The sequence below is a fragment of the Caretta caretta genome, chromosome 2 (genome assembly GCF_965140235.1).
Source record: "Caretta caretta isolate rCarCar2 chromosome 2, rCarCar1.hap1, whole genome shotgun sequence".
Lineage (NCBI taxonomy): Eukaryota > Metazoa > Chordata > Testudines > Cheloniidae > Caretta > Caretta caretta.
This window is the reverse complement of record NC_134207.1, coordinates 194,979,046-195,004,910: the sequence shown is the minus strand read 5'-3', so window position 1 is coordinate 195,004,910 and position 25,865 is coordinate 194,979,046. Positions and strand designations below refer to the sequence as shown.

General features: G+C 42.1%; 1 protein-coding gene and 1 long non-coding RNA gene across 2 annotated transcripts in view; one reads left to right on the top strand and one right to left on the bottom strand.

Annotated features, from left to right (window-relative positions):
• Positions 1-25,865, top strand: part of CMTM8 (CKLF like MARVEL transmembrane domain containing 8) — a 53,222-nt gene that overhangs the window by 6,569 nt on the left and 20,788 nt on the right. The window lies entirely within an intron of this gene.
• LOC125631660 (uncharacterized) overlaps positions 6,316-25,865 on the bottom strand; it is a 53,910-nt gene continuing 34,360 nt past the window's right edge. The window contains exon 3 of the long non-coding RNA XR_007355005.2: positions 6,316-6,737. This is a non-coding gene — a long non-coding RNA (uncharacterized LOC125631660). The remainder of the gene's footprint in view (positions 6,738-25,865) is intronic.

Below are 25,865 nucleotides of genomic sequence, written 5' to 3'. Positions count from 1 at the left end.
TCAGATTAAGTTGGTATCACATGTACTTGGTTCTCTTGATTAAAACTGGAGGCTCACCGCAGTACTAGAACAAAAAGATCCAGAGTTGTGGGAAAGCATTTTTATAACACGCATCCCTGAAACATCTCTTCAGTTTAATAGAATTCATCCTAAAAGGCACACTGCCTTACCAAATTCTAGCACTGTTCTGGTGAATTAGCTAGTACTAGGAGGGATGAAATAAATAAAATAATAAGAGCTATGGACAGGAACAACTCAGTGAGGGCCTTTACTTGGGCAAGTGTAAAACAAAAGTTTTACTCCATTTTATTGAATGCAGCATCTCCTCATTGGCCCTATGCTTTGCACATCACATAAATGAATTATCAGGGCTTGATTAAGCCAATGGCCCTATCTGCACAACTTTGGAATGCCCCTTCAGAGAGGCAAAGACAGCAGCATGAGCCTCCCTCCTTTCTCCCAGGAGTAGCAGGAATCCCGCCCTCCAGCTTCTGGAATGGCAGGACTCTCAATACTTCCCCCCAGTAACTGGGTGCATCTGCTTGGGTGAACTCAATGAAACTCAAGCACATTCTTAAAATTAAGCAAGTGCTTTGCTGAATAGGGATGGACTTATGCATATGCTTAAAATTAATCACTTATTACTGGGTGTAACAAATTACCTCTGCAGCAGTCAATAACTTCAGAGATTCTTTTTATACACACTGAATGTGAAAATGCATGGCATGAATTCTAGGCCCAGTCCTGCACTCCTTAATCAGGCAAAACTCCCACTGAAGTCAGGTTTCAGACCTCACTGCATTTTAGACTGTTATTCTATCACCCCACTAACCACCTCTGCTTCAGCAGATATATACATATAGTTTCCATCTTCCTTTGGGATCACATAATTGTTTAAAGCTCCATTTCCTGAAAGGTCTATAGCTTCCTGGACTAGACCAGTGTATTTCCTTGGAACAAGAGGACTATGTGGATGAAATACAAGAAAACAAAGTTTGAAAGGTGATGTGTGGAATGTGCCCCAAGCATGAACAGAAACAAAAGTGGGATTGACAGGAGGCGTGTTAGATAACAGAACTTGAAATGAATGGAGACACTTTACAAAAGTTTAGGAATGTGAGAAATTCCCAATACCTCAACATTTAAGGAAGAATTTGTCTCCTGTGCTATTACTTTGTCATGAGAAAAATGCATTTAAAAATATTCATAAACATAAATGCAGTCATTGGATGGGTAGTGAGTCTAATCAAAATTCCTATGCCTCTTAGTGTCAGTTTTGAAATGGTTCTTGCTGGCATTTATTCTAGAGATGAGCAGTAAAACCTCTGCAGTAATCTTTGAATGCTTTAATTCTAATTAAAGTACAGAGCTGGATTAGGGGTCTTTGGGGCTTCTGAGTGAGCTATAAAAGAAGGCTCTATGGTATACAGGAGACAGCTGGACTCTTGTTCATTTCTGGAGTGCTGATACCAGTGTGGTACTCTGCTAGGGAAGAAGTAATTTATAGCCCTCCCAGGCTCTCAGCAATTCCTGTGGAGTAGATCCAGTCCCCTGCATCCCTAGTTCAAGGATGGTGCAGTGGCTGGGTGTACAAGACACCATCCGATAGTCCAGGGACATCTACACCAAACACATCACTGGCCACTGACAGTACCAGGAGGGGTGAGTTGGAGTGACATTGTGCATTGACTACGAGAAAGGGACCGAGAGACTTTTTTCCATTGGACCATATGAACTGGAACCATAAACTCACTGAACATTAAATCTCACCAAATGAGGATCAGTCCATCCTCATCATCGTATCCACTCATTATACTCCACACCTGAACATAGCCATTATATGAGCAATATACCCTCATATTTCAGTGTCTGTACTTTGACCCATCAACCTTTTACCCCCAATCGGGGATATTCCTTATGCCATCCAATCTTAAACCGAACTTCACACCCCTTGATGATCTGTATGTTGTTCCCTGATAACCAGAAACTTCTACTTAAACTCTGTACCGTTCACTTTTTTTAAACATCATCTTAATAAAATTTTTAATTATATGTGAGGAGGGTGACGTCGGAGGCTGTTGAGGAGTGCTCTGTTGCTGGGTGGTGTGAAGGCTTTTCTGGAGGAGTTGAGCTTTTTTAAAATCCACCACTGAAACTAGGCTGCTAGTGAAGAGACTGGGTAGCAGTATTGGTAAAATTACAACACAAGGGATGCAGATTCCTTACCCTGCTATTATGTAAATATAGGGCTAAGACAATAGTACAAAGTCCTGGACTTCCCTTCCTATTGGTGCTTCCTCTTCCATGCCCCCCCATCACTGCCTTTCCCCTTTATCACTGTAAATTTTTCCTTCTTCCCCCATCCCCAAATTAAAAATCTCCAAATGTTTTACGCACATGAATGAATTAGCCTTACAGCACCTTGTGAAATAGGGAAGCATCATTACCCTACTTCACACCTGGGGAAACTGAGGCACAGACAGGTTAAATTGCTTGCTTCAGATCACATGTAACTCTGGCAAAGCTGGGAGTGGAACCCACATCCTATGACTCCTAGCCTTGTGTATTAACCACAAGACAACTCTTTGACCCCAACACACAGGTGCGTTGCACTGCTGGTGAACGTCCCTTCCTGCCCTGCAATTGTGGGAATTCTCCTTCACTACTGAAGTCATAATTCACACACACCACTCACATGCAAAGTGGATAGCAAAAGGTTGAGTTAAAAGCAGCACTTGCAAGAGCTCTCACTATTGGTATAGGGGATTCTTCTTAAAGATTAAAGTTTCAAAACAAACACACATTACTCACAGGAATTCTGAGATCTTCAGAACTGAAAAGGTACCAAGCATTATCCTTATCTGTCCCTTGGCATGTCTTCCTCTGCTGGTGGGCATGCATTCTTATTCAGCATGTTGTTCTCTGCTGGGAGTAACCCTGCCATAAATTCAGGTACCAGGCTGTTTTTGTTTTTTTTGTTTTTTCTTTTAGCTTTATCCAAAAGTATAAGAAATATAGGGGACAAAGCGTTGCAATGTGATTCTCCCACACTCATTCCTATTGTAATTCCAATAAAGCAGTAGAAATTGTGCCTCTGAAGGAGCACCAAGCCCTCTTTCCTAGGGTCAAACAACAAATAAATTGTATAACCTATCACATATTCTAAGGAGCAGCACTGTTCAGTAAAGGTAGGAGCCAATTCCTGTTTGAGTCATAGAAGTGATTCTTCTATCACTTAATGGAGTGACACAGGTGTAAGTGATGCAATTTCAGGGGAGCAACTCCTGGTTTACACAGAGTGATAGGAGAATTAGGTCACTGCTTTCAACAGGAGTTGGATCAGGTCCTAAGAGGGATTGGTGTTAGTCCCTTTCACTTTCATAGTTTAAGTCTAAGAGATCCAGTTAACTTGGTATTATTAAAACTAACAATGACATCAGGGGACTAGATTAACAATCCATTTACACATGCCAGTCAAATACAGTATATATAAATCCTATAGAACTATTGGGAGTGAAATGTCTATTTGGGGAGAATAACATCTACAGCCATAACTGGGGCTGTTTGTGTTTTAGCTGATGACTTGACACGCTCAATTTAAAAGGACCCTTATCAAGGACCTCCGCTTCATACCAAATGCCTGAACACAAGACTTACCTTGTTTAGTCAACATCCCTTTCCATGACTGCTTTGTCCAGGCCAGGATTTAAGGAGACTCCTGGTGACACTATGCAGCACAGACTGTGTTTATATGTTTGTTTAGTCAGGGAGCTAGGCAGCCAGAGAATACACAGGTGTGTAATGTATGTGTGCATGTGTTGTACAGAAATTTCAATAACGAATCCCCTTTATATTTATTTTCTTCTCTACTGTGAGTGACATTCCCAAGATTGCAGTGCTGCAAACAGTAAAGTGCAAGCTCTGAGCTGTGTGTGTCATGCTGTAGAGTAGCTGTGACTTGAGTATGGGAAAGAGTAGAGGAGATCTGACTGGACAAAATGTTGCATTCAGGAATTAAGGAGTTGGTAAAACCCCATGATACTGTTTGATCAGTCTTGGACTTCTGAGTTACTGTCTGACTGGTGAGGACCGTGGTAGCACAGACTCTAGCAAGGGTCAGGTGAGGTGAGGGTGAATTCACGCTTGGATGCCCATGACCAGGGCTGTAGAAATAGAACGTAAAAACAAATGCACTATTGTCCTGTGTGTGCTCGGAATCCAACTGTTAAACAAAAAAATACTGATGTTTTTTAAAATATTTTACTGAATACAGTACATCTAGATCTGCAGTTGGTCTAATGTTTAAAGATCATGTAAGCATAATGCATGTTACTACAAGTAATTTAATCACTTGCATCAAGATCATATACATATATTATACATGCAACTATGTTTAAAGAAATTATTAAAGTTAGAAAGTCAAAGATTCAAAAGTAAGGAGATGCCAGAATTAAGGTTTCTTGTACAACCTTTGTTCAGCCCCCTTGTACATGTATATTATGATGCAATTTTTAATTATATGATCATGAGGTCCCTTCCAGTCCTAGACTTTTATGAGTCTGTCTTATGCATTTGGCAGACAGGATAGGCTCATTTTGTAAAATCTGCCGCTAGCTGGGAGTGAAGTCAGCCAGGAACTGTAGTTTTATTACAATGGCACCTTATTTAATCTCGAAACTGCAAGGGATTTATGCTATTAAAGAACTCCTGTGGAAAAAGGCAAAAAAGTTCATAGCCATCTTAATCACCAGCAGGTTCTTTGATGGAATTCCAAACATTTTATGTATCTGGGTGTATAGTGCATTCATTAGGTGCAGGTGTAGAAGAGTGATTATCTACCATTGCTGAAGCAAGAGAGTCTGGTATTTTTAAAATGTTGGGTTTTGAATTACAAACATTGTCAATCCTTTTGTGTCAGTGAATAAACTGACCACCAATTGACCTTCAAGAAAAATATCTCTTCTACCCTATGGGATTGTATTGAAGTATATTACAGTACAAGTAAGCGCATAATAGGTGTTGTACATCTTCCTCTAATGTAAGGGGAACTGGCCATTGTCAGGGACAGAATACCAGGCTAGACAGAGTGTATATATATATATTTTTTTTTGTTCTGGTATATGCTGTGACTGTTTCTATATTCCCGTAAAGTTTCCAAGTGGGAAATACTCCTTTTAAAAATAAATACTGTAGTTACACAAACCACACCAATTCCAGTAAAGCTGACCTTTGTGTTTGGGATTGATTCTTGCATTGACAGGGTTTGACTCGAGAGGGTGATGAGTGGGAGGAGATGATCCAGTTTAATTTATACATGAGGAGATAATAGAGAATGGAAAGTCCCTTTATGTATTTTTATCTATTTAAGTCCTGCTAACTGATGCTTGGGGAGTTAATGTACAATGTGAATGTATACATCTGAAACAGTAAATTTGTAAAACAGATACCTCTTTGTGTTAGGTCTTATTTTATGGCAAAAAGTTAACCTTTTAAAAGACTGTGCAAAATCTAGTATTAAGCATGCTACATGAACACACAAAAATCTATAGTTGTCATGAGACTGGAATAATAAAACAACTTTTTAAGTCAAATTGGTAATTCATCTATGTTAATTCAAAGCAGAGGGTATCTATACTTTTTTTTTTTAATGAACCGTTCCTGAAAATCTCTCTCGCCTTATTTAGCATGTTACAGCTGGGCAGCAATCTGTCTTAAGCACATGCTTAACTTTAGGCATCTGAGAAATCCCAGTGAATTCATTTAGACTACTCAGGTGGACATGGGTAAATACATGCATAAGTGTTTGCAGAATTCAGGGGCTTACTCTTAAGATATTATGCTTATGCCGTGTTATTCTTCAGAAGGTAAAGTAGTCTTACCAGGAGGAAATTTCATTCAGCATATTTATAAGATTTTTCCACTTTTGAAAAAAATTTTGTTTCAAAGGCAAGAATCATTGAGTCTATATACACTAGAGTAATCTATCCAGACTTCATTTAGAATGTTCTATATAACGTTTTAATAAGCTCTTTGGAGATTTCTTTCCAGAATTTGGTAATCATAAAACATGACCAGACACATTGTACAAAAGACAGTCTTTTGTACAACGTGTCTGGTCAAGCAGACACTTTGGCCTGCCTTTTCATGCGATAAGACTTTTCTGGCAAATATTTGCCTTGGGTAAGCAGGACAAGATAATCTGTTAAAGGTGAGTGAAGGGAGTTCTTAGAAAGTCTCCCATCAGGCTGAGTTAAAATTCAGTAGACCACACAAGCAATAAATGAAACAGAATTCTTTAAGCTTGGTTACATTTTATTTTTCACGTTTTTATCAATCTAGATAATGGAATGTCAGCCTCAGAGTTGATCTGGCTAGATAAATAACTTTCATTTTGAAGGCTAAAAACCTACATTTTCTGTTGATTTAGGGGGATGCTGTCAACTTTAATTTAGATCTCCAAAATAAACATTTTACAAATCATTATGTAAATAGAAAATAAGTATGAGAGAGAACTTTCCTTTAACATGGTGCTTTTTTATGATAACACTATACAAATGGTGCATGCAAACAAGATTACCAAATAACTGAAGGTACAGAGAGCATCCAAATCAGTTATTGAAAACAAATCCAGTCTAAGATAAATTGTACATACATTGCATTCATTACAAAGATCAGCTCTTGATTCCTAGGAAATGCATAGCAAATCTCCAGTTGACTTCGGTGGGCCCAGGATTCGCCTGTAGTCACCACGTACAAAATAAAACAAATGCATTTTGAGAGATAAGAACATGAAAGAGTAGTTGGAGAGGAATTTGAGTTTAGTGATCAACACTTGTATTGTTTGTCTGGCTTTTATGAATCAACAGTTTCTTCCCAATAAATATTTCTGGTTGTTTCTCATGTGTTTGCCCCTAAGTATTTGGTAGAAGAGATCAGAATGGTGAGGAAAGACTGATGTTTTCAGTGGTTGGAATGAATGTTACATGTGTTGTGGTGTGACTTAACTCAAAATCTCAGGCTGAGTTTTCAAGGTTTGGGGTTAGAAAAATACAGCTTGTAAACAGCACCCTTGACATGGGAATGGTTGATAGGCTGAGGGTCGAACCCTACAAATGCCATTTTTATATTCAGAGCTAAACTTACTACTGGGGGAATTCTGTGCCAAAAATTTTTGCACACAATATTTTAAAATTCTGCATAATTTATTTTGTCAAAGTAACAAAATATAATCACGCCTGTTTCAATTATTTTGGTAATTTATTTCAAAATACCTGTCAGCAAGTATGTCTATAATAATACAGACAAAAAAGATTCAGGATTTTTTATTTTTTTTTAACAAATAGATTCCTTACTATGCAAATAAATACAGAACGTTGAGTAATTCATTTAAATTATAGTACAGAAACTTACTTGCTGCACTCCTCAGAAGCAGTGCAAATACTTGGGGGAGTTGGGGTAACAGAGGAGCTGAGGAAGAGGGAAGAAGCCTGGGAGTGAACCTGGAAGGTTGCTGGGTGTGGGTGGGAAAAGTATGGAACAGGGTTTTTTGGAGGGGGAGGGATTGTTGGGGAGCTGTGGAGCCTCTCCCATGCAGACCCTGACTGACCCCTAGTCTATCCCATTCAGTCAGGCACATGCGGCCCCACAGCCTTCCTCCCATTCAATCACTGGCACAGTGCTGTCACCCGACTAGCTCCTGAGCCCCCGCCCCTATCTGTGTCTCTCTCCCCCCCCCCCCCCCCCAGCCCTTCTGAACCCAGTCTGTGACCCACTGTGTCTGCCCAAATACATTTGTTAGTCTCTAAGGTACCACAAGGACTCCTTGTTGTTTTTACTCTGTCTGTATCTCAGGTCCTCACCCACCTATCCTGTGCCTCCTAACCTGGTTCTGTGGGCAGGGTGCTGTGATGAACGCATCTGACTGCTGGCTATTACTGCCAGTCAGCCACTGGCATGGGGCTGCTGTCCTAGTGCCACAGCAGCCTCTGGTGAGCAAAAGGGGGAACTGCAACACTTCTCAGGCAGAATGTATTTTCTGTGCAGGAAAAAAAAATTCTGCACTGGACATGAATTATGCATGTGTTCAGTGGTGCAGAAGTCTCTGAGGAGTATAAACCGCACTTTAGGGAAATGTTATCTGAAGTTAATTTACTTTAGTAAAATTTTATTATTTGGTGGTATTAATAGATTACATGAAGCAAACACAAGCTACCTGTAATAACATTCCTTAATTGAAAATGTGCAAGAATACTGGTTAGACATCTATTGGACTTGAACATCTCTTATCCATTGAATGGAAACACCAGAACTCAAGAGTGAGTCCTGAATGAGACTTAAGTTGTTGAAATAACCAAATGGGGAAAAAACAAACTTTTAACACCAGTTGTATCTGTATCTGTTTAACTTTTATTTCAAGAAAGAAAAAAATAAATAAGCAATCTTTGGATCAAATCCTGAGATGTGCTGAGAACCTACAAGTTCTGTTGGCTACAGCTCCCACTGAAGTCATGTGTAACACTTAAGGATGTTGCTTTTTATTGGACTTGAATATCCTGGAATTTTGACACAAGATTTGCTGTGTTGAACTGTGGGTTTGTGAGAAACACTCAGCATTGTTACCACATTATTTAAGGCTGCTTTTTATATATCACAGTACTGGCAACCCCAAGTGTTCAAAAATCATGAGTCAGGCCTCCAGAAATAATCATATTTATTTAAAGAGAATGAGACTTTTTAAAAAAAAAAAAGAATACACATTGAGTTCTTATTTGCCATGTAGTTTTTGAGCCTTCAAGGGTCACACTCTCAAGCTATTCTCTGCAGTCATGAAGGCTAGAAATGTGTTTTGTTTTTCATTCAAAAAAAAAAGCTGAGTTTCATGAAATCATGTGACTCCAGGAGCTAGGGCCTAAAGAAAATAATCAAGTACTCATAATTTTATTGTGAGTCGTTCAGAGTTGGCATCACTGCCATTGACTGCACTTTTCAGCTCCTCCAGTCTGCAAAGAGCAGGCCTAAGAAAAGGATTGAGCATAGAATCCCAGGACTGGAAGGAACCTGGAGAGGTCATCTAGTCCAGTCCCCTGCACTCATGGCAGGGTTAAGTAGTAGACAAATACCTGTCAGGGGTGGTTTAACCTGCATGGATGTTCTAGTAGGACAATAGCGTCACACTTGGACCTCTGGGACTCGGGACATGATTGCCCTGGGATGTAGGAGGTGTTGGTTTGATAAGGTATAATCTTTTATCTTTTTCTGATAAACGTATCCCCATTTAACGCTTTGGACTAGGAGTTGTACTTGGCTTCTTGGAGCTCTGTATGTACTGTTTATTGAAATTGTGCTTGGAGACAGCTGTAGTGGCACAGGAGTCAGCAAACAGAGCTGTAAACAGGGGAGTTTCAGTGGGAGTTCTGTTGGAGGAGAAGGTGGGAAGGCTATGACAGACACAGAGGCAGCAGTGGGAGTGACCCATGTAGCGGAAGACACAATGAAGATGACTGGCTGTGGAAGCTGCTGTATGTACATGATCCTGGAGGGGGTACCTGGTAAGAGCTTTGTCTGCATGAAATGCCATCCGATAGAGCTGATGGAGGAAAAGATCCGAGGTTTGGAGATGCAGGTGGAAAGTCTGGTTGAGTTTAGAAGGGGGTTCGAGCAGCTTATGGAGCAAAGACATGAGGTGTCTGAAGGGAAAAACTCAGACTTGCAGATGGAAGCAGGAATGAGGTGAAGAAAGTGGTCAGTGGAAGCATGTGACTAGAAGAACCAGGCAGAGGAAAAGACGGGCTACTGAAGAAGAAATAGAGCTCAAGAATAGGTTTGTAGAGTTGGAAATAAGAAGGGGCTCAGCAGGTAGTTCCTGAAAGTGGAAGGGCAAGGAAGAAAAGAGCAGGTAGTTCTACAGGAAAAGGGGAAGAGTCAATGGAGACTACACCAAATATGAGCCCCAGGAGGATACAGGATGGGTTGAAGAGGATTACAAGGGAGAATAGGAATGGAAAGAACTTGCAGCCAGAGGGAACAGGGGATAGACTGGAGAATAGCACAGTCACCAGGAAAAGGCAGGTCTATGTGATTGGGGACTCCTTTCTGAGAAGAATAACCAGAGCTGATCCAGAGAATAGAAGGGTGTGCCGTCTTCCAGCTGCTAAGATACGGGATGTAGACCTGAGGTTGAAAAGGATCCTAAAGGGAGCAAGAAAGAATCCCCTAATTATCCTTCATATGGGAACAAATGATACAGCTAGATTCTCACTGGAAAGTATTAAGGGAGACTATGCTAGACTGGGGAAGATGGTTAAGGAAATTGAGGCTCAGGTGATCTTTAGTGGGATTCTGCCTGTTCCTAGAGAAGGGCAACAAAGGTATGACAAGATTATGACTATCAACAGATGGCTTTGGCAGTGGTGTGCTATAAGGAGGGCTTTGGGATATATGGCCACTGGGAGGCATTCATGGACGGAGGACAGTTCTCTCGGGATGGACTTCATCTGAGTAGGGAAGGAAATAGACTTCTAGGATGGAGGCTGGCACAACTGTTTGAGAGCTTTAAACTAGGAATTTGGGGGAGATGGCTGGGAGATGTCCAGGTAATCTCCATGCCAGATTTTAGCATTGAGAGGGAAGAAAACAAAGTAAGAAAGGATACAGCCGTAGGTAGGAGAATGGATATAAGGAGGAAGGGCAGTGTGGATACCAGTCTAATAGGTTATACTGGCTGTAGAATGGCCGTGCCTAATTGGGTACAGAATGCGAGCAAGGCCAAACAGCAAAAATTAAGATGTTTGTACACCAATGTGAGGAGCCTAGGTAACAAAATGGAGGAACTAGAGCTACTGGTGCAGGAAGTGAAACCAGATATTATAGGAATAACAGAAACATGGTATTGAAGGGTATGTGCTGTTTAGGAAAGACAGAAATAAAGGTAAAGGTGGTGGAGTAGCATTGTATATCAATGATGAGGTAGAATGTAAAGAAATAAGAAGCGATGGAATGGATAAGACAGAGTCCGTCTGGGCAAAAATCACATTGGGGAAGAAAACTATTAGAGCCTCCCATGGGATAGTGCTTGGGGTGTGTTATAGACCACCGGGATCTAATATGGATATGGATAGAGCCCTCTTTTTAATGTTTTGAATGAAGTAAATACTAATGGAAACTGTGTGATCATGGGAGACTTTAACTTCCCAGATATAGACTAGAGGACGAGTGCTAGTAATAATATGCATCTGATGAAGTGAGCTGTAGCTCACGAAAGCTCATGCTCAAATAAATTGGTTAGTCTCTAAGGTGCCACAAGTACTCCTTTTCTTTTTGCGAATACAGACTAACACGGCTGTTACTCTGAAACCAGTAATAATAATAGGGCTCAGATTTTTCTAGATGCGATAGCTGATGGATTCGTTCATCAAGTAGTTTCTGAACCGACTAGAGGGGATGCCATTTTAGATTTGGTTTTGGTGAGTAGTGAGGACCTCATAGAAGAAATGGTTGTAGGGGACAATCTTGGTTCAAGTGATCATGAGCTATTTCAGTTCAAACTGAATGGAAGGACAAACAAAAATAAATCTGCAACTAGAGTTTTTGATTTCAAAAGGGCTGACTTTCAAAAATTAAGGAAATTAGTTAGGGAAGTGGATTGGATTGACGAATGTATGGATCTAAAGGTAGAGGAGGCCTGCGATTACTTTAAATCAAAGCTGCAGACGCTATCGGAAGCCTGCATCCCAAGAAAGGGGAAAAAATTCATAGGCAGGAGTTGTAGACCAAGCTGGATGAGCAAGCATCTCAGAGAGGTGATTAAGAAAAAGCAGAAAGCATAGAGGGAGTGGAAGATGGGAGGGATCAGCAAGGAAAGCTACCTTATTGAGGTCAGAACATGTAGGGATAAAGTGAGACAGGCTAAAAGTGAAGTAGAGTTGGACCTTGCAAAGGGAATTAAAACCAATAGTAAAAGGTTCTATAGCCATATAAATAAGAAGAAAACAAAGAAAGAAGAAGTGGGACCGCTAAACACTGAGAATGGAGTGCAGGTTAAGGATAATCTAGGCATGGCCCAATATCTAAACAAATACTTTGCATCAGTCTTTAATAAGGCTAAAGAGGATCTTAGGGATAATGGTAGCATGACAAATGGGAATGAGGCTATGGAGGCAGATATTACCATATCTGAGGTAGAAGCGAAACTCGAACAGCTTAATGGGACTAAATCGGGGGGCCCAGATAATCTTCATCCAGGAATATTAAAGGAATTGACACATGAAATTGCAAGCCCATTAGCAAGAATTTTTAATGAATCTGTAAACTCAAGGGTTGTACTGTCTGATTGGAGAATTGCTAACATAGTTCCTATTTTTAAGAAAGGAAAAAAAAGTGATCCGGGTAACTACAGGCCTGTTAGTTTGACATCTGTAGTATGCAAGGTCTTGGACAAAATTTTGAAGGAGAAAGTAGTTAAGGACATTGAGGTCAATGGTAAATGGGACAAAATACGACATGGTTTTATAAAAGGTAGATCGTGCCAAACCAACCTGATCTCCTTTGAGAAAGGAACAGATTTTGTAGACTAGATTTCAGTAAGGCGTTTGATACAGTGCCACATGGGGAATTATTAGTTAAATTGGAAAAGATGAGGATCAATATGAACATTGAAAGGTGGTTAAGGAATTGGTTAAAGGGGAGACTACAACGGGTCCTACTGAAAGGTGAACTGTCAGGCTGGAGGGAGGTTACCAGTGGAGTTCCTCAGGAATCAGTTTTGGGACCAATCTTATTTAATCTTTTTATTACGGACCTCAGCACAAAAAGTGGGAGTGTGCTAATAAAGTTTGCGGATGATACAAAGCTGGGAGGTATTGCCAATTTGGAGAGAGACTGGGATATCATACACGAAGATTTGGATGACCTTGTAAACTGGAGTAATAGTAATACAATTAAATTTAATAGTGATAAGTGTAGGGTTATACATTTAGGGGTAAATAACAACAAGAATTTTAGTTATAAGCTGGGGACAGATCAATTAGAAGTAACGGAGGAGAAGGACCTTGGAGTATTGAATCATAGAATCATAGAATATAAGGGTTGGAAGGGACCCCAGAAGGTCATCTAGTCCAACCCCCTGCTCAAAGCAGGACCAATTCCCAGTTAAATCATCCCAGCCAGGGCTTTGTCAAGCCTGACCTTAAAAACCTCTAAGGAAGGAGATTCTACCACCTCCCTAGGTAACGCATTCCAGTGCTTCACCACCCTCATAGTGAAAAAGTTTTTCCTAATATCCAATCTAAACCTCCCCCACTGTAACTTGAAACCATTACTCCTCGTTCTGTCATCTGATACCATTGAGAACAGTCTAGAGCCATCCTCTTTGGAACCCCCTTTCAGGTAGTTGAAAACAGCTATCAAATCCCCCCTCATTCTTCTCTTCTGCAGGCTAAACAATCCCAGCTCCCTCAGCCTCTCCTCATAACTCATATGTTCCAGACCCCTAATCATTTTTGTTGCCCTTCGCTGGACTCTCTCCAATTTATCCACATCCTTCTTGAAGTGTGGGGCCCAAAACTGGACACAGTACTCCAGATGAGGCCTCACCAATGTCGAATAGAGGGGAACAATCACGTCCCTCGATCTGCTCGCTATGCCCCTACTTATACATCCCAAAATGCCATTGGCCTTCTTGGCAACAAGGGCACACTGCTGACTCATATCCAGCTTCTCGTCCACTGTCACCCCTAGGTCCTTTTCCGCAGAACTGCTGCCTAGCCATTCGGACCCTAGTCTGTAGCTGTGCATTGGGTTCTTCCGTCCTAAGTGCAGGACCCTGCACTTATCCTTATTGAACCTCATCAGATTTCTTTTGGCCCAATCCTCCAATTTGTCTAGGTCCTTCTGTATCCTATCCCTCCCCTCCAGCGTATCTACCACTCCTCCCAGTTTAGTATCATCCGCAAATTTGCTGAGAGTGCAATCCACACCATCCTCCAGATCATTTATGAAGATATTGAACAAAACCGGCCCCAGGACCGACCCTTGGGGCACACCACTTGATACCGGCTGCCAACTAGACATGGAGCCATTGATCACTACCCGTTGAGCCCGACAATCTAGCCAGCTTTCTACCCACCTTGTAGTGCATTCATCCAGCCCATACTTCCTTAACTTGCTGACAAGAATACTGTGGGAGACCGTGTCAAAAGCTTTGCTAAAGTCAAGAAACAATACATCCACTGCTTTCCCTTCATCCACAGAACCAGTAATCTCATCATAGAAGGCGATTAGATTAGTCAGGCATGACCTTCCCTTGGTGAATCCATGCTGGCTGTTCCTGATCACTTCCTCTCATGCAAGTGCTTCAGGATTGATTCTTTGAGGACCTGCTCCATGATTTTTCCAGGGACTGAAGTGAGGCTGACTGGCCTGTAGTTCCCAGGATCCTCCTTCTTCCCTTTTTTAAAGATTGGCACTACATTAGCCTTTTTCCAGTCATCCGGGACTTCCCCGGTTCGCCACGAGTTTTCAAAGATAATGGCCAATGGCTCTGCAATCACAGCCGCCAGTTCCTTCAGCACTCTCGGATGCAACTCGTCCGGCCCCATGGACTTGTGCACGTCCAGCTTTTCTAAAAAGTCCCTAACCACCTCTATCTCCACAGAGGGCTGGCCATCTCTTCCCCATTTTGTGATGCCCAGCGTAGCAGTCTGGGAGCTGACCTTGTTAGTGAAAACAGAGGCAAAAAAAGCATTGGTTGATCATAGGATGACTATGAACCGCCAATGTGATATGGCTGTGAAAAAAGCTAATGCGGTCTTGGGATGCATTAGGCGAGGTATTTCCAGTCGAGATAAGGAGGTTTTAGTAGCATTATACAAGGCACTGGTGAGACCTCACCTGGAATACTGTGTGCAGTTCTGGTCTTCCATGTTTAAGAAGGATGAATTCAAACTGGAACAGGTACAGAGAAGGGCTACTAGGATGATCCGAGGAATGAAAATCCTGTCTTATGAAAGGAGACTCAAGGAGCTTGGCTTGTTTAGCCTAACTAAAAGAAGGTTGAGGGGAGATATGATTGCTCTCTATAAATATATCAGAGGGATAAATACCGGAGAGGGAGAGGAATTATTTAAGCTCAGTACCAATGTGGACACAAGAACAAATGGATATAAACTGGTCATTGGGAAGTTTAGACTTGAAATTAGACAAAGGTTTCTAACCATCAGAGGAGTGAAGTTTTGGAATAGCCTTCCAAGGGAAGCAGTGGGGGCAAAAAACCTATCTGGCTTTAAGATTAAACTCGATAAGTTTATGGAGGAGATGGTATGATGGGATAACATGATTTTGGCAATTAATTGATCTTTAAATATTCATGGTAAATAGGCCCAATGGCCTGTGATGGGATGTTAGATGGGGTGGGATCTGAGTTACTACAGAAAATTCTTTCCTGGGTATCTGGCTGGTGAATCTTGCCCATATGCTCAGGGTTTAGCTGATCGCCATATTTGAGGTCGGGACGGAATTTTCCTCCAGGGCAGATTGGAAGAGACCCTGGAGGTTTTTCGCCTTCCTCTGTAGCATGGGGCACTGGTCACTTGCTGGAGGATTCTCTGCTCCTTGAAGTCTTGAAACCATGATTTGAGGGCTTCAATAGCTCAGACATAGGTGAGAGGTTTTTCGCAGGAGTGGATGGGGGAGATTCTGTGGCCTGCGTTGTGCAGGAGGTCAGACTAGATGATCATAATGGTCCCTTCTGATCTTAATATCTATGAATTTATGAAATCCAATGCATATACCTCCTCACGAGAGCTGGGGACATCACAAGTTGATTGATAACAACTGGATTGCAAGTAAATTGAGATTGCCACTGACAAGGTCAACACTGTGTGTGATGGAGGAACTGGAGGAAGAGGGTCAGATTTCAGGAGGGACCTAGTTTGGTGTGACACCAAAAGGCTCAAGGTGGGCCAAGCTACCACCAGACAAATATAACAGTGGCCTCAATACATGCTCAGTAAAGATCTCTTTCCTACAAATGCCTATCTGCCTGCCACATCACTTATTTCTAATAAAACATGGTGACAGTGATTTGTCTATAAGAAGCTGTGGAGCACAGCAGGTAGCAGCGTGAATCATGGCACACACCGCCCATAGGTGCCCTTGATTATTGCAGACAAGAACCTAGCCCAGGTGTGGACCTGAAGGAAGCAGGTATTTGAGCTATACACAGATCTAGCCATCCAAGATGAGGAGTAAAGGAAGAAATTAATCTTATGTTATCTCATGTGAGAGCATGGTAGAGAACTATAAGCCAGTCTCAAGCTCACCACTGCCTCAGCAGTAGCAACTGTGTTCGGAGCTGTAGAGACCATTTTTCTCCCAAATGCAATGAAACTGTGGGGGTGCATAAGTTCTTCACAAAGGACAAATATGAGGGGGAAGGAATAGATCCCTACGTGACAGCATTATGGACATCCGTGACTTGGGACTGAATGGGTTGTGGCACAAGGGACTAATGCCTGCCTGAGCTGTTGACCCAAGAGGAGATCTCATCTCCAATAGATCTCTGGACATGGCCTATGCAGCAGAAGCCTCAACACAGGATAGAAAACCGTAGGAGTCCAAGCACCCACAGTGGTGCATGCTATGAGATGGAAGAAAGGAAGAGCAGGGCAGTCAGGGGTCTGTACCCACAATGAGTTGCATTTACTGTGGTAGATAGCCCAAGGGGGAAAACGAAAGTGCCCTGTGCTCAGACAGCATCAGTGTGGGGAGACGGAACAATTTTTTAGCTGCATGTGCAAAAACAGAGTTGGGCACTGGAGGGATTACAGTAGAGTCAAACAGAAAATAGAAAACGGCAGAATGGAAATGATGACCTGTCCGAGGAAGCAAGTGACACAGTACAACTGCTCGGCCAAAGAATTTCCAGGTCTGGAAGAGGGCACTCCAGAATGGATCCAACCTTTGGAAAGAAACAGGAAAAGGTGAACTAATGGAGTTGTAAGTAGTTCAGTGGCTCCCAGATCACATGAGGTGAACACTCAGTAAGGACAAGTTTTATGATAAACTGCAAGCGTCTACAAACCAACAGAGTGGGGAAGCGCAGGAAATCACTGCATGTGAATCATTGAAATGCCAAAAGTACCAGAGAGCATAGACACTGAGAATAATTCTGTGGCCAATCCTTCAGAGTAGGAGGAGAATCGAGAGAACCAGGCTGTCAGATTTGGAAAAGGGTAAAAGAGGCAGAAGTAGTGTGGTCCAGGTCTGGTCACCTTCGAAGAAACTAAATTTATCTTTGGAAGTACAGGCCTAATTGAGTCCATGGTACAGATGTGACTCATCTAGGCTAAGTACAGTTACCTGTGGCCTAGAGGTGTTTTGTGGAAACAGAAGTTCATTAGTTAATGTGTTGGTTTATAAAATGGGGGGAAATGTTGTATGAGTAGAATTGGGAAAAGAGGCTCGTGTTGCTTAAGATCACACAGGAGTTTGGTGGGACACCAGGGACTAAAGAGTGCAAGATGGGGCAAGCTGATACTAAACAAACACAGGCCTCTATACATGCTTAATAAAGATCTCCTTCATTCAAATACCTGCTTGTTGGGTCACGTACTGCTAATGAAACAAGTTCCAACCTGTGCTAGGAATATAGTCACATTAGCTAGTACTGCTTAGTATATTTGGGGTTACATACTCTAGGATCACCCTGCAGAAGAATAAGAAATTAATTGCCAAGGTATGCCATTGTTCCTGGAGATGACATACTAGGAGTAATGTTTTTGAGAATGATAGTGTGACATGCCACTGTAATGTGTCATTGCCATAAATGCCTCTTTTCCTAAGACATTAATGAATTCAGAGTGGATCAGTTCAAGTATCCATAGATGTATAGGAGGAAAAGAAGAGTATGGGTAAATGGCTGCATTTTGGTGTTGTTTTCCAATGCAATTTGTTTAATCTGTATTTGCCTGGGGAAAAAAACAAACAAATGGTGTGCTAGCTGGCGTTGATTCTGCTGGGAAAAGGTGAAATGGACTCTAACACATTGAGGTGGGTGTCTCATGTCCTCACCCAGATTTAGAGAGAGAGGGGACCTGTAGCAGCAAAAACCAAAAAGGAAGGTCTGGGCTGAACTTTGTGTTTGTAATTTCTGGGTTAATAAAACCAAACCCTGAAAGGGGGTGAATGTTAGGAGAGCAAGTTAGGAATGTTAACTCTTTGCATCTTCACTTAGCTGTGTTTGAATGCCTGAGAAGGCATATCTAGAAGACCGTTGAAAATTGACTTTTAGGGTACGTCTACACGGCAATTAAACACCCACAGTTGGCCCGGGTCAGCTGTCTCAGGCTGCCTGGCTGTAAAATTGCTGTGTAGACGTTCAGGCTCGGGCTGATGCCTGAGCACTGGGACCCCAAAAGGTGGGAAGGTCCCAGAGCCCTGGCTCCAGCCCGAGCCCAAACATCTACACTGCAAGTTTCTAGCCTTGCACCCTGAGCCCCACGAGCCTGAGTCAATTGCCTAGGCCAGTCACAGCCATGCCACAGGTCTCTTATTCCAGGGTAGACATTCCCTCAGTATCCTTATTTATTTGATTTGCGTTCTCATGACTGAAGTTTCTTCTTTGCACTAGAAAGGTGTTTTTATAAGCTAAGTGATTAGTTCTTCATTGACACAAGGCCCACTGAAGCTGTTGCAGAGCATCTCACACACATTACTGATTTATTACTTCGCTGGTTGCATCTTCAGTTTCAAGTATCCCATTGAGCTTTTCTTTGTTCTCCCATGCTAGATTGACCACTCTTGTATTTATCACAAAAAGCAGGCTGGTTAGGGGAAGGGGGTGCTTTGAGCTTCCCATTTTGCTTTTCTTCTTTGCAACTATTTTGGTATAAAAATCAAATTATGGGGCACTGAATCAAGAAGGTCCTTAAAAGCATTATCGAGCTGCTATGCCTGGAGTTTATTTATATGCCTGTCAAGTCTGTCTAACTAGTTTTAACTCCTCTGCATTAACATTTTGCACTTACATAGAACCTTTTATCCCAGAGGATCCCAAAATTCTTTCCAAACATAAATTATGGAACGGTGGTGGTAGTTCTTAATAGCTTTCCACTAAAAGCTCAATTCTAGTCTTATCCTACCTGTTCTTTCTCAGAGTATGCCCTTTTCTCTCAAAATTCCACTTTTATGATCTGTCAGAAGCTCGTATTTTAATCAAAACTGAAGGTGAATGAGGGGGAAAAAAGGGTTTCTGAGATATGAGACTTTGAAAAATGAGGTGTAATTCACTTTTTGAAAATTATTCAGTAGTTCCTAAAAGCTCCAAGCACTACACACTCTATAAACACATAGAGAGAGATAGTGTCTGCCCCATCTAAATAAGGCTTCTAACACTCACTGGTTAATCCATATATAAAAAACTTTTGTCTCGATTATTTTAAATTTATTTTAGTCTGGATAAGATCATAGGACTACTTCAGAAAAGATTGGATACTTATTTTAGGAGTTACTTACTAGCACTATAATGGTTGGTGCAGTTTTTTTGTTTTGTTATGCTGTCAAATAAAAATGAATACTATTACCCTTATTTTATAGATGAGGAAACTGAGGCGCAGACAGATTAGGTGAGTTGCTTAAGGTCATACAGAAAGTCTGTGGCAGAGTTTGGTATAGAACCCATGTTCTGTGAGGCTAGTCCTGTGCTTCAACCTAGTTCTGTGCTTCATTCCCTTTGAGAATGAAGGCCAATTCAGAGCTGGTCAAAAACTTTATTGCTGGTTGCATCTTCAGTTTCAAGTATCCCATTGAGCTTCTCTCTCTCTCTATCTAAAAAGAGAGAGATTCATTAGCCTCTCCCCCACTATAAATATAATTACCAGCTTGAGTCCATTTGTGTCTTATTAGCTGTTCTAACCAGGCCTGCCCTTGGTACAAAGTAATCTACTCTCTAATTAGTCTTAATCTACCAGAAAAAGACATGTTGGCAAAAAGGTCTGATTAGAAGATAAAGCTAGACAAATTCAGACAAGAAATACATCTCAGATTTTTTTTAAATCAGAGTACTTTATCATTGGAACAATTTATCTGAGGATGTGGTAGGTTTTCTACCACTTGCACTCTTTAATTCGAGACTGGGATATCTTTCTAAAAGACATGCTATATCTTAAACAAAAATTATGGGTTTGATGCAGAAAGTACTGGGTGAGGTTCTTTAGACAGTGTAATGTAGGAGGCTGGACTAATAATTATTATAGCCCTTTCTGTCCTTAAAATGTATTCATCCAAATTACTCCAGGAAAACAAGTACAAAAAAAGAGCAGTTATTCCCATAAAATATTTGTAAAGATTTTCCTATATTAAGAACAGTTGAGATCCATGAAACAATACTGGTTTCCGCTAAATATAGGCATCTCTATTTACATGGCCTAACAGGAAGGTGGAGATTTAAAAATAACAAAGGATCAGTAACTTTATTAATAAAGCAGCTGTATACAGCATTGTTCTCTTGAAGAAAGTTTTAAATATTGTTTAAACAATGTTGATTGCATAAATAAAGCTCAGGTCTTCAGTCACAAACAACCATTGTTAGGAATTCTTTTAACAAGAACTGTGCTAATGTATATACAAACACTTAGTGGCAAAACTACGGCAAAGAGAGAGATACCCAAAATAACTATTTCTGGAGGACTATGGGGGGCGGGGGATTGGAGAGGGGAAGAAGTATTATTGCTGTAGTTATTTCTCAATTTATCATCAGAATAAGTGGAGTGGGGAGCCAGCTTTTGTTGTAGTAAATACAAAATCTTTAAAATCTAAACCAATTTCCACCACCTAATTAAAAATGCAGTTGTGATTTACATCCCGATGGGAATTCAGAATCCTGAATATGCATATGGGGTGGGGAAAGGAAAGTTTTTTATAGGATAAAGAAATGGAGTACTTGTGGCACCTTAGAGACTAACCAATTTATTTGAGCATAAGCTTTCGTGAGCTACAGCTCACTTCATTGGATGCATAAAGTGGAAAATGCAGTGAGGATGTTTTATACACACAGACCATGAAAAAATGGGTGTTTATCACTTCAAAAGGTTTTCTTGTTGAACCCTGGATTTGTGCTGGAAATGGCCCACCTTGATTATCATACACATTTGTAAGGAGAGTGATCACTTTAGATAAGCTATTACCAGCAGGAGTGTGGGGTGGGGGGAGAGAAAACCTTTTGAAGTGATAAACACCCATTTTTTCATGGTCTGTGTGTATAAAACATCCTCACTGCATTTTCCACTTCATGCATCCAATGAAGTGAGCTGTAGCTCACGAAAGCTTATGCTCAAATAAATTTGTTAGTCTCTAAGGTGCCACAAGTACTCCTTTTCTTTTTGTGAATACAGACTAACACGGCTGCTACTCTGAAACCTTTTATAGCATAGGCTCTTAACAAGGAAGAGGGGTGTGGGGACAACTGCCAACAGCCAGATGTAATCAGGAGGGACAAGATCAAGGAAAAAGAACACATCTAGGTAACCGTTTCACCTAAGTGTCAGGAAAATGTAGCTACGCTAAAAGCTGAACTCTAAATCAATAAGATTACTTAACAAGGAGAAGGAGCTTAAACTGCAAATGTGAGATTGGGGGGTGGGGGTTGTAATTCCCATAGCGACCCACCATGGAGGTGGAAGGAAAAGGGAGGAGGCACTGTTCCTTTTATTCACATCTGTCATGATCATTGTCTGGTCCATTCCCTAATCTCCTTGTAATAAGGTCAGGTTTAGAGATTAATGGGGATGGAGGTCACAGCATTCTAAATTTTCTACCACCAAGTGCCCTTCCAGAGGGTGCATGGGGAAGGATAATGCTTTTCCCTATGAAGTTGACAGTTACTCATCAGCAACATTCCACCCCATCCCTCTTGCTTTTTGCATTCAAACGTGTCATAGATGAGTGTGTTGATGGCAATAACAATTCACTTGTAATCAGTCAGCTGCGGTTTATCCTTATTCTTTATTTTGAAAAGGGGCATGAGTGTCCTATCTAAATATTTAATAATACCGCAGTGTTATCCAAGGTCCCCACAGTGTGATCTGCAGAGCTCACCAAAGTGGTGCACACTAACTGCCCTGTGTGAATGCTGCTGGAGGGAGCTAAAAGGTAGCTAGTTCACATTTAATGTAGCCCTATTTCAAACGGTCCAGGGTTCTGGGAAACAGGGAGTCTGGTCTGGGAGGTCCCCCTGGTGGGAGGGGAAAGGGGAAAAGAGTCCCACCCAGTCTCTCAGCCTGGGCCAGCCATTGGAGATGGGTAAAAAGCAGTAATTGAAGCTGTCCGGGACCAGCCAGATGAGAGGCAGCAGCTCCTCCTGGGGCTCCAGCCCCTGGGCCCCCTCCCTGCCATACTCAGCTCTCTATTTCCCAGAACCCTGGGCTGCCATCTCCTCCTTTTCTGAGGCTGCTCTGGAAGGAGAGACGGTGACTTTGCAAGGACAGTCAAGTGAATTTATATTGGTGTCTATGACTGGGGTGGGAGGCTGATGCACCCCCACCCCTTGATGCAGAGGTGCAACAAGACCTTTCTGAAGTAGCTGGGACATGTCATGCCCTGACGCAAAGCTTGAGCCTCATGAGGAAGACAAGGTCCCGGTCTCCCAAAAAGCTTATAATCTAAGGCAAGTGACTTTTTATGGCCCTTTGGGTGGATGCTTACAATACTATATATGATTGGGAGTGGCTTTCTGTGTTGTGTGTAGAATTATTAATTTTCTGAAAGGGGCTGTTCCACCAAGAGGATATCCAGCCAATCAAGAGACCCCCATTGCAGAAAGCTCTGAGGCTCCCCCGGCCCCTAGCAAAAATAGTTGCTTCAGGATTTTGATGCATGCTGAATGCTGATTGGCTGGTGAGGAGGGACTGACTTACAATAATTTTTGTACTGTGAAGTACTTGTGTTAAATTTCACATTTAACACTAGACGGATTTGTATGAGACTTAAGAGCAGAAGATGGATAGGCTGAGCAATTGCATCACTGTTGCTGATTAGGAAAATATCTCAATGTCCTATATTTGACTCTGGAACTCTCTGACACTGCTCCAAAAGAAGTGTAAATTAAATGTATCCTTCAAATTCCACAAGGAAAATGTATTAAATCTGTTTTATCACCTGGTTTTTACTGTACTTAGTTTAATTCCTGAAAACTCTTTTTTCTCCAAGATTATGACTTCATCAAGCTCTAGACCAGGGGTGGCCAACCTGTGGCTTCGGAGCCACATGCGGCTCTTCAGAAGTTAATATGCGGCTCCTTGTATAGGCACTGACTCTGGGGCTGAAGCTACAGGCGCCAACTTTCCAATGTGCCAGGGGGTGTTCGCTGCTCAACTCTTGGCTCTGCCACAGGCCCTGCCCCCACTCCACCCCTTTCCGCCCCCTCCCCTTGAGCCTGAAGTGCCCTCGCTCCTCTTCTCTTCCCCCCCGCCCACCACCCCATCCCCCGAGCCTCCTGCGTGCCACAAAACAGCTGATCAGGAGGCAGGGGGAGGCACTGATCGGTGGGGCTGCCAGTGGGCAGGAGACACTGGGAGCCGGGGCAGGGAGCTGATGGGTGGGGGGGAGAGAAGGCTGCTGACTTATTACTGTGGCTCTTTGGCAATGTACATTGGTAAATTCTGGCCCACGTTGGCCACCCCTTCTATAGACTGATCTCTGGTTCATTTATCCAGTATGGGCAGTCTTTCATCCACATTTTCTCATGGGAGTATGAGATTATATATAATCTCCCATGAGAAAATGTGGATGAAAGACTGCCCATACTAGAGATATCCAGTTCCACAAAGGGACTTAGGCATTTCAGTGCTTAGCGTCATAGCACCTAACTTTCCGGCACCTAGAAAATCACAGGAAGAAAACTGTGATGCACAAAGCCTGAGTTAGGCACGTAGGCTCCCTACACACTGAATGGGGCAAGATAGGGTGCCTTAAAATGCAATCCCCAAAAACCAGCACTGTAGTTTTTCGGAGATGCCGGCCAGAGGGGTGTATCCTAAGCCCTGTTCCTCTCATGAAATCACCTAAGGGCTGTGGGAGGTGCTTGTTCTTGCTTAGCGATCCACAGCCAGGAACCTGTCTCCTGGAGTCAGGTGGCTTAGGCGCTTAAGATTGTGGGAATGTGGCCTTACTCTGTTGTATCTAATTTGTTTTTTTTTATCTGCATACAGTAAGAGTCATATATACATGTAAACTGCCACTTGTATATTACACATATTCTAAGAATTGGCTCTGAATTTGTTATAAAAAGAATTCCAGCGTTTAAAGGAATGTTTTCTTTTAACAGAGGAAAGAAAAACTGTCACTATTTCACGGCTATACTAAAATGTTCTACAATCTTTTTTTAAGAGCAGTGATTGTGCTCCCTCTAGTGGCCAAACATGAAGTTGTTTCTATATTACATACAATACCAATAGAATAGTGAAAAGAAAAGGAGTACTTGTGGCACCTTAGAGACTAACCAATTTATTTGAGTATAAGCTTTTGTGAGCTACAGCTCACTTCATTGGATGCATTGGATTCAAAAACCCTTCTTGGAGAAGCTATTTAAATAGTGTTTCTGAGGAGAAAACACATCTGACTTATATCATGGCTTTGCAGGAAAAAAAACTGTTATACAATATCTGGCACACCTAACACACACCTGCCTCTCCCCACCATCCAAATGTCACAAGTACCCTTTTAATACAGGACAAAGATGTTTTGTTTTGGGGGGGATGGGGCTTAGAGGCAACATCCTACAAAATTGTATTTGGGGTAAAGGATGGTGTGTATCAATGTCTGACCCATTATGTTAACACTGATAGGAAATCTACTCTTAAATCAGATCAAAAGCTCCCTATTGGATACAGGTTGTGTGGGATATTTAGCACCAAATAAGGGAAGTCCCTGAAAATACAGAATTGGTGGTCACACTGGCCTACAGGGATTTTTCCTCACCACATAGTGGCCCAATGGACTTCAGACTCTCTAGTCCGCCCTCCCCAAAGGCCAGAAACATGGATTGAGGGTGCCACAGGGCAACCAAGATGACCTGTCACGCTCTCTCCCCAAGGGGAAGAGGAGGAGTTACCAGGACTTCCCTCTTCCCCAGGCTCCTTCCCCAGGGCTGCAGGAAGGGGAGTTGGAGAGGCAGATTAGTTTCAGCTGATGAGATGGTATCAGGCCACTGCTCTGTCTCAGTTGGCAGATTTCATCTCAGGAAAGAGATCTGGTACCTCATTTCCTCCCTGCTAGATTCAGGCCATGTCTAGGTTTCCTGCATGTGTGCAGCTGCAGGAAATCACTCCTCCACCAAATGATCAGACCGGCTGGTGCCACTTTCAGGTTATTTCCATTGTCCCCTCTGTCCATATTAGTGCCAACCCTGTATGTATCCCCCAATGCACCTGCACATGGGAGCCCTTAAAGGAGCCCGTGGATGCACTTCTGGGATGGAAAAATGTGATTAGTTTCAGGCAAATGTGCCATGCTTTTCATTTTATGAAACTGGGTGAAACCTGGACTTTCCCCCATTAGTTCTGCTATGATGAGTGTGGGGTTTTTTTGGGGTGGGGAGGGGTTGTTGGGGTTGTGTGTGTGTGTTTTTGTTTTTTAGGGGTGTTTGAACAGCAATTTTAATTTCTGTTGCTGAGCCAACAAGTGAATGCAAAAGGGAAATGACATCCGTTTTAGTGAGGCAGACAAGGTGGGTGAGATACCTTTTACTGGACCAACTTCTGTTGATGGAAAAGAGAAGCTTTTGAGCTTCACAGAGGTCTTCTTCAGGACTCTTCCACCAACAGAACTTTGGTCCAGTAAATGATATTACCTCTCCTACTTTGTCTGTCTTTCTC